A 9,041-nucleotide genomic window follows, 5' to 3' on the forward strand; every position below is an offset into this window, starting at 1 on the left:
TGCAACTCCTTTCCTGCTCGACTGATGTGCCCCTTCCCCTTTCCCTTACGCAGCACCTCACTTCCTTAGGCATTTATGCTCCTCATCCTGGCCGCGCCGCTTCCCTGCAGCTTATTTCTTCCTTGCACTCCCAGGATCCCCCGCCTTCTACTAATATTTCTTCCCCCTCCCATATTGCCTCTGCCTGTCTCCTCAACACTCGTTCGGCAGGCAAGCACCAACTGCAATTATTCAACCTTCTTACTTCAGATTCTCCTGATATTCTGTTTTTAACAGAAACCTGGTTCTCAGAGGCTTCACTTCCTGATATCCTGGCCATCCTCCCTGAATCCTATAACGCCCTCCGGGCTGACCGCCCTGACGGCAGGATCGGAGGGGGTGTAGCCATGATTGCTCGGGCCAGTCTTCAATTCCAGCTCCTTTCCCAACCTTCCATAGCTGGGGTGGATTTCTTGGTTGCCCGTTCCACTAACCTTCCCGTCCCTTTGACAGTTGTCCTTGTGTACCGCCCCCCCCTGAGTATGCCCTTATTTGTGGCCTCCCTGCAGGAACTCCTTGCTACGCTTGTAGTTAATAACTCCTCGGTTCTCCTGCTGGGAGACATCAATTATTGGCCGGGCGACCCCAGGGAGGATCTGGCATCCAGGGACTTTACGGCCACCCTCCTGTGTCTTAACCTCCAGTCCCATGTTTCTGCTCCTATCCACAATCTTGGCCATATACTGGACCAAGTCTGGTCATCTCAGGACATAGTCTCTCCCCCTAGCATTCTTCCCTGCACATGGTCCGACCATTCTCTTATCTTTTTCTCTATTAATCTTGGCTCCCTTCACAAACCCCCTCGCCCTAGGAATATCCTTGCCCGCAGCTGGAACCGTGCGGATCTGCACTCTCTCTCTCTTTCCCTTGCATCTTCTCCCACTGACCTTAATGGTCTCCCGCTTGATATCCAGGCCGCTGCAGTCAGCAACTGGCTTTCTTCTTCCTGTGACCAAGTTGCCCCTCTCAAGATAGTCAAGGCTATTCGCCCTCATGAGGCCCATAGATGGTTTAATTCTGAACTTAAGGTTCTTAAACTGGAACTCAAACGCTCTGAGCGTCTTTGGCGCCGTAATTACTGCCCCGACCTCAGGGCTAAATACAAACGTCTGCTGAATGACTATAAGAAAGCCATCCTTGCGTCTAAGACCAAGTACTTCTCTGAGCAGGTCGCACTGTCCGCAAATAAATCCAAAGAGATTTTTTCTCTGGTCAACAACTTGGCCACCTCTGATCGTGTATGCCCCAAGCTCATTCCTTCCCAGGCCCTCTGCTCCTCCTTAAACGACTTCTTTATCGAGAAGATCGTTAAAATAAAAATAAAATCCAACATTCCCACCACACCTTTTCCCTCCCCTCATCCTGCCCCTTCTGTGTCTAACACCTCTTTCGATTCCTTCCCGCCTATTTCCTTGGACTCTTTTCTTGCCTTGCTCACTAAAACCAAGTCCGGCTCTCCAGCCGATTGTGCTCCTGCTCGTGTGCTGAGCACTCTCTTTACCTCTTGCCCTACCACTCCCCTTTCTCTTCTTAATGTTCCCTCTTTTCTGGTTTGGTTCCTTCTTCATTTAAATCTGCGATTGTCTTTCCTATTCTCAAAAAACCTGGTCTTGATTCTTCTCTTCTTTCTAATTTCAGACCCATTTCTCTCCTACCCTATCTTGCTAAAATTCTTGAAAGCCATGTCACTTCTTGTCTTTCTTCCTACATTGAGCAGAACCATCTCCTTGCTTCCCATCAAGCGGGCTTCCGCTCGGGCCACTCTACGGAGTCAGTGGTGCTTGCGGTTCTTGATGAGTTGAAAGCTAAGGCCGATACCAACTCCCCTCAAGCTCTGGTTCTCCTCGATTTGTCCGCTTCATTCGACACGGTTGATCATACCATCTTACTTGACCGTGTCGGCGCAGCGGGCATTCGGGGCTCTGCTCTCTCCTGGATCATGTCCTTTCTAACAGGACGCTCACAAGCCGTTCACCTTTCTGGTTTCTCCGCTTCCCCCCTTCCGGTGTCCTGTGGGGTTCCCCAAGGCTCCTCTCTCTCCCCTCTTCTTTTTAATCTCTATATTCGTCCCCTCATTGTTTCTCTTCTTGATCTGGGGGTCTCTGTGTATAATTACGCAGATGACCTACAGCTCGTTTTCGACCTCTCCTCCTCTACTCCCTTTCATTTTTTCGTTCCACTCTGGTTTTTATTTCTGGTTGGATGAGCGCCAATCATCTCAAGCTCAATCCGGACAAGACTGAGCTTGTCTTGACTGGTGGCTCATCCAGTCCATGGTCTTCTGCTTTTTGGCCCCCCCCATCCTTGGCCCCCCTCCTACCCCGGTTTCCTCTGTTAAAACGCTGGGCATCAAGGTCAGCCAGGACCTGTCAATGCATGCACAGGCTAGCTCTGTAGTGTCCTCCTGCTTCCTCTCCCTCCGCTTGATCCGAAAAATCTCCCGTTTTTTTTCCCTGGATTCCCTTAAAATTATCATTTCGGCCCTCATCACCTCCCGCCTTGATTATGGAAATAGCTTGTTCGTGGGCATCCCCGCCTACGAAACTCGCCGTCTTCAAGCAATCCAGAATCAGGCTGCCTGTCTTATTTTTCATTTTTCCAAAACCCACCATATCACTCCTGTCCTTAAATCACTTCATTGGTTACCTGTTTTGCAGAGATCCCTATTTAAACTAGGGTGCCTAGTTTTCCGGGCTGTTGATCGCTCTGCTCCGGCATTCATCAATACCTTGATCTCCACTCATACCCCTGCCCGTACCCTCCGCTCATCTACTTCCGCCCTCCTCATTGTTCCTCGCTTTCGCAAATCCCGCACTGGTGGTACAAGATTTTCTGTGATGGCCCCCCGGTTCTGGAACTCCCTCCCTCTATCTATGCGCTCAATTCCCATCTTTTCACACTTCCGCAAAGCGCTCAAAACCTTCTTGTTTGCCCAGGTCTACACCTGTTAACTCCCTCGGCCCTGTCTGTCTCTGTCGTTTAGAGCTCTCAGCACCAGGAAGCCGCTTGGCCACAGTGCGCTCAATAAATATCTTATTCATTCATTCATTCAAGGAGGGAAAACAAACAGTCTGTCAGATATAGATTTGTCTTGGGTTAGGAGATTATCTGAATTGTATCTCGTTGCATTTGATGAGAGCAGAGTAAGCACAAACTCAAGTTGTGTTAAAGGGAGAGAAGAAGGAAGTTGTTAACAAACAAAACATTTAAAATTAGTGAAATATTGTTGGCTACCAATCCTTCAGGTGTCAACTGCTATGTTAATGTTGTGGTAAATGTATTTTTTGCATTAACTTGTATTGTTGATGCAATTCAAGAGAAGCAACAAAAGATATTGTGTTCTGTACTGTATGTTTGGTTGTTCCACCTTCATATTGAGGGAACTAAAATACATTCCGCATCAGCAATTGAAGACACTGTAGATATATGTTATGTTATTAAGGCTTCTAAAGCACACTGTTACCCAAGGGTGTCCTGGCCCTGAGCCTATCTAACTGGTACCCTCGGCCTCTGACCTCAGACTGAGATCAAACTGAGAAGTGCCAGGTTTCCAGATCTTTCCTAAAAGAAAGAAGATCTGTGGCTGTATTTAGATGTATAGGAAGGTTGGAAGCTCCTACCACCCCAATTAGCCTTCTTTGCTTTAGGAACGATCACTCGCTTTGCTTCCATAGAGCGCAGCATTCTCCCCGGGACATACCATTTAATGCGCTTTTTTAGGTCATCTGGGCCAATACCCATCAGGGACTTAAAAAGCATACAAAGAGCTTTAAATTGAGCTTGTTGTTTTATCGGGAGCCAGTAAAGGTATCGTAGGCCATTTCTAGCCGATATAAACCTTGGTGTGCCCGTTTACAGCCTGGCAGCCGCATTCTGCACCATCTATAATCTGTTAGGGTGTTTCTTTTGAATATAGGCTGTTACAATAGTCCAGGCGGGACAGAATGAGTGCTGAGACAACTGTTCCGAAACTTTCTTCTGCAAGGAAGAATATTTTCCTCAGGGTTCCCAAGATGAAAAATCTAGTTGAAACCACCCCACTGACATGGTCTCAAAACGTCAGTGTGTTGTGAATGAACACCCCCAAGTTCTTGACTTTTGGCGAGGGGAGAGGGGGGTTGCCCATTTTATTGCGCCACCATGCTGGTGCCCAGAGGTTGGGGTTATTCCCAAAAATAATCACCTCTGTTTTGCGTACATTCAACTTCAGGCAGTTTGCAGACATCCAGCCAGTTACTGTTAACATGCAGTTGTGACAACTAGGGGCCATTTCAGCTTCTTTGCCCCGCTGAATGGACAGCACGATTTGTGTATTGTCTGCATAGGAAGTTAATCGCTGCCCAAAGGATCATATGAGGGCAGCCAGCGGGCTCACATATATACATTGAAAAGTGTCGGACTGAGAGATGACCCTGAGGCACTCCACAGGGAAGGGAGAATGGTTTTAATCTGTCCCTTCCTAGATCTACTGTTTGTACTCTGTCAGATAAAAATGATTTCAGTAGGTTCCAGGCCTTGCCTGGACCCCCGCCTTCAATAATCGGCCCATCAACACTTCGTGATGGACCGTATCGAAGGATGACGACAGATCCAGCGTGATCAAGATGGCTGAGCCTCCCTGGTCCACTGCCTAGCAAACCTCATCCATGGCTTTGATCAATTCTAACTCTGTGCTGTGTCCCGCACAGAACCCATACTGAGAAGGATCCAACATATTGTTGTTCTCAAGGAACAAACTGAGATGCATGTTAATAGCCTTCTCCATAATTTTTTCCGGTAGTGGGAGTCGGGAGATGGATCTATAGCTGTTCGGATCACTAGGCTCCAGATTGCGTTTTTAATTAGTGGCAAGATTGAGGCAGGTTTCCATGCTGTTGGATAATGACCTGCCTCCAATATGAGATTCAATAAAGGTGTCAGGGTGATGGCAATGACCTCATGAGATTTTTAATTACTGCTGTCAGACAATGGTCCAAGGGGGAACCAGAGTGGCATCCCATCAGCAGGTTGGTAACCTCCTTGATGTCCAATGGGTTGAAACAGTCAAACGTGGGAGAAATGTTGATTTCCTTCATCCCGACTGCCAGTTCCCTGGCCTCACCCTGTTGATTGCTGAATGAGGAGAAGGTAATTTCTACTTTATTCAAAAAAAGAGGCTAGAGCATCACAGAAAGCTGGCGTCCAGTGAGTAATAATCAGTGTGGGGGGTTCATAAGATTAGTCACTGTTCTGATGAGGATTCTTCACGGAGGAGTTTGCTTCAGTGATCTGTTTGGAAAAATAGTTTTGTTTTTTGCTTCCTGAAGTAATTTTTGGTAAATTGTGAGGCTTGCTTTGTATGCTTCCTTTTTGGCCATGCTGTACCCTTTCCTCCTGACCCGCTCCAACTTCTTACAGTCCGTTTTATGTTCCTGTAGGTTATGAGTGAACCAGGGAGCTGAGGGAAGTCCTTGCCTAGGGGTACACCATGTGACTGGGGCCAGTTTGTTACAGGTGGCATTAATCCAGTTCACGTAGGCCCCTGTGGCCTCCTCTACATTACTGGGAAGTTTAGGGACCGTATCTGTCAGGCTCTTATCTAGGTTGACTCTGTCGATGTTTTTCCAGTGCCGGCTGGCTATCTTTTCCCTGGGCTTTGGTTTGGATAGTTTAGGTGGGGTCTGAGAGTTAGTGAAAATGATGGCGGCATGATCTGTCCAGGGAAGTGGCAATACCTCCAACACAGAGAGACTGGTGGAATTTGTAAAAATTCCATCCAGGGTGTGCCCGGCAACATGAGTCAGGCCTTCTAACCGCGGCTCAAGGTCCCCTCCCTCCATAATTTGTGTCAGTCTTGAGGTATCTGGGTCAGTGGAATCCTCAAGGTAAAAATTGAATTCCCCCAGGATTGTGAGGGCTTTAGCACATAAGCACTCCTCCAACGGTGTCCCAATGGAATCAAGTAAACCACCTTAAGTAGTGGATCTGTACAGTTTACTCAAAATACTAATGAGAATGCAAAGGAGTTTTAATGGCGATGTGTGCTGTTTTAGAAGGAGAGGCTATACCCCTAAATGAGTTATTAAGACTTAGTTACTCGTGGCATCATGACTGTGAAGATTGCTCATTCACATTAACTATACAAATAGATATGGAACATTTGATTCATTTTATGTTACAAGATTCAAAAAGTAAAGTGTGACTTCTGAGAGATTAGCAAGAAAAGCCACACAAAATAAAATATGTCCAAATTGTCAAGTAGGTGATCTGTCAACGTTACGTGTAGTGAGAATTGGCAAGTATGTCATTTTAATGCTACAACGGTGTAGAGCAGATGGCAATAAATTAGATACCGAGATTACTAACTTCAAAGCAGAACAAATATCTATTTCTGGTAAAACATACACTACTATTGCTTTAATTCTTAATGAAGGAGTTTGTATTAGATTTGGTCATTACATTGTTTATCTATAACGTAGAAGTGGATGAGCAGAATGTAATGATAGGAACCTTAAATTCCGGCAAAGATTTCTTTGGAAGTTATCAAGTACCTATCTTTTGTTTTTGGAACTAAAGTTCTAAGGAGGGTGACAGTTGCAAAATTTAAATTGTCTTGTTATTGTGTACCCATACAGTGACTCACACACTCGTTTACACATGCACATTCCTCCTCACATAGACTCATAAACCCACACAGACACTCACACACTCATTAGCACCCATACATCCACTCACACACCTACACACCTAATAATTGCCATGCACAGCTATGCACATACTCATTCACATAGCCACCTATACACCCAATCATAGGCCCACACAACGACTCATAAACCCAGAGGGCCACTAATACAAGTGGTGATACAACCATGCAGACAGTAACACATCCACTGAGATACCCATACAACCACTTACACATCCATTTGCATTTTAGTACTCCAGATCACATTGCAAAACATTAGCTAGTGTCTCCTGAAAGGATTTATAGGTTTATTCCCCATGGTCAATATTAACGTAGTAAGATGTACTATTTTGATTTCGCTTATGCAGGGTATGATACATGGATACATAGAACAACTCATAAACACAAACACACAATTGTACAAAAACATAACACATGCAGTTTGCTCTTTCTTTGACAAAATGGAGTTGTTCTAAGAATAACAGTTTCTTTGTGCTGTATTTTTTCAAAAACGTTTTATCTTATTTGGGATTTTTTCTTATGGAACAAAATAACAAGGGTAGTCAAAGGAGTGAGGGTAGGCCACTTAGTGGAAGCAATTGGCTTCAGTCTTTAGGAGGACTGAAAGATGGAATGGTAAGATGCAAAGAAATTAACAGTTGTGGTTGTTCACAGTATGCATGAACTCAGCAGGACCCTCAAGACCTGGCTCTTTGACTGACCAGAAAAGCTCCCCCCTGCGCCTTGAGAGCCTCACGGGGGTTAGCGTGCTTCAAAATTCTCTGATTGATTAAACAGATTCAATTTTCGATCCCACAAGCATATGTCACTTGCCAAAATGAGTGACCATGTATGGTAGTTTTTTATGACATAGCAAGGATAGTAATCATCTAGTCTGGTTCTAAGGAACCCACAGATATCTAGCTCATGAGATTGATCCTGCATTGCCTTCCTTCTCGCCCATCATTCTGTCATATGCCCTTGCATGAATAGTTTTAAATTGTTTTTAAATAGAGGACGTAACATGCAAGTACTTCTCCCCCGTCCCTCTTGACAGTTTTTAGTTGCATTGATTGCACTGCACACATTTCTTTTCTCCTGATACATCAGATACATTTTTTGGAGGTATGAAGGCATTTTCTTCTTTTTCATGTTCTTCCTGTTGTCTTCTGTTTTTCTGCAGAAGACATCTTGATGTTGAAACCGACTTCTTTTGATGGAGCTGTGCTTGTGAGTCTGTCTCCAGAAATTTGAAACCCAAATAACTGATTTAGTGTGTGGTTTGTAATACGCTTAGGTAGAGATTTACTGTATACAATGAGAAGATGAGGTGATAGTGTGTTCCTGCCATCACGTGGGATGCATAGTGGCAGTGAGGTGGATCCTCCTATTTACTGAAGTCATAAAATAATTAAGCATGTTATGAAACACAAACAGGCTTCCAAATATAAATATATGGATATGGTTTCTCCGATGCTACAATATATTCTCTAGGGCCTGTATATGATATTTCCTTTTTTTACTTTGTATTGAATCAGTGTATCCATACTGATTTTAATCACAGGAACTAGTAACCATAAAGAACTCAAGTAGGTTTGCTTTTTGAATGCACAGCAGATCCACAAATCCATAAAATGAATTAAAAAAGAGATAAAGTTGGTGTATTGTGTTGATTGAAAGACTACATAAGTTATCCTACGTTTATTTGTTAATATTTACTTTGAAAATGCCTATTAAGAATACATTTGTGAATAAAATGTGTTTATAAACTTGTACAAATGCATTTTACTAAACTGAACATATAGGTGAAATTGTAGTACATTTAATATTTAAAAAAACTGTGAAATTCACTGAAAAAAACTAAGTTTACAGGGACGTTATATTTAGTAATTAGAATTACAAAAACCTTAGAAATTCACGGAAAAAACATGTTACAGGGATGTTATAGTTAGACTCAGATTTTACATGCACAAACTCATAGAAGTTCAACAGTTATATTTACCTTAGCTAACTATAACATACGCCCCCACATTGCACTTCTTATGGCCTCACATATTTCATCACTCATGACATGGTCAGTGACATTAATAATGGCATCTCAAATTATATCACTGGAACCCATGATCATCACATTCACCTTGACACAAACAGGAATTAGATCAAAGTTTCTTCAGGGATCTGTATCAGGCCACATTGGAGACACAAATGTTGAGTTCAAATCATGTAACACGTTCAATAATATTATTATTTTCTAGAACACAATTCTCCAACCTTTTCCGAAATTAGAGCTCCTTCTGCTCAATAAAAGTCCTCCTGATCTACTAATATTATTAGTGATGTA

This window comes from Lissotriton helveticus, chromosome 12, assembly GCF_964261635.1.
Source record: "Lissotriton helveticus chromosome 12, aLisHel1.1, whole genome shotgun sequence".
Lineage (NCBI taxonomy): Eukaryota > Metazoa > Chordata > Amphibia > Caudata > Salamandridae > Lissotriton > Lissotriton helveticus.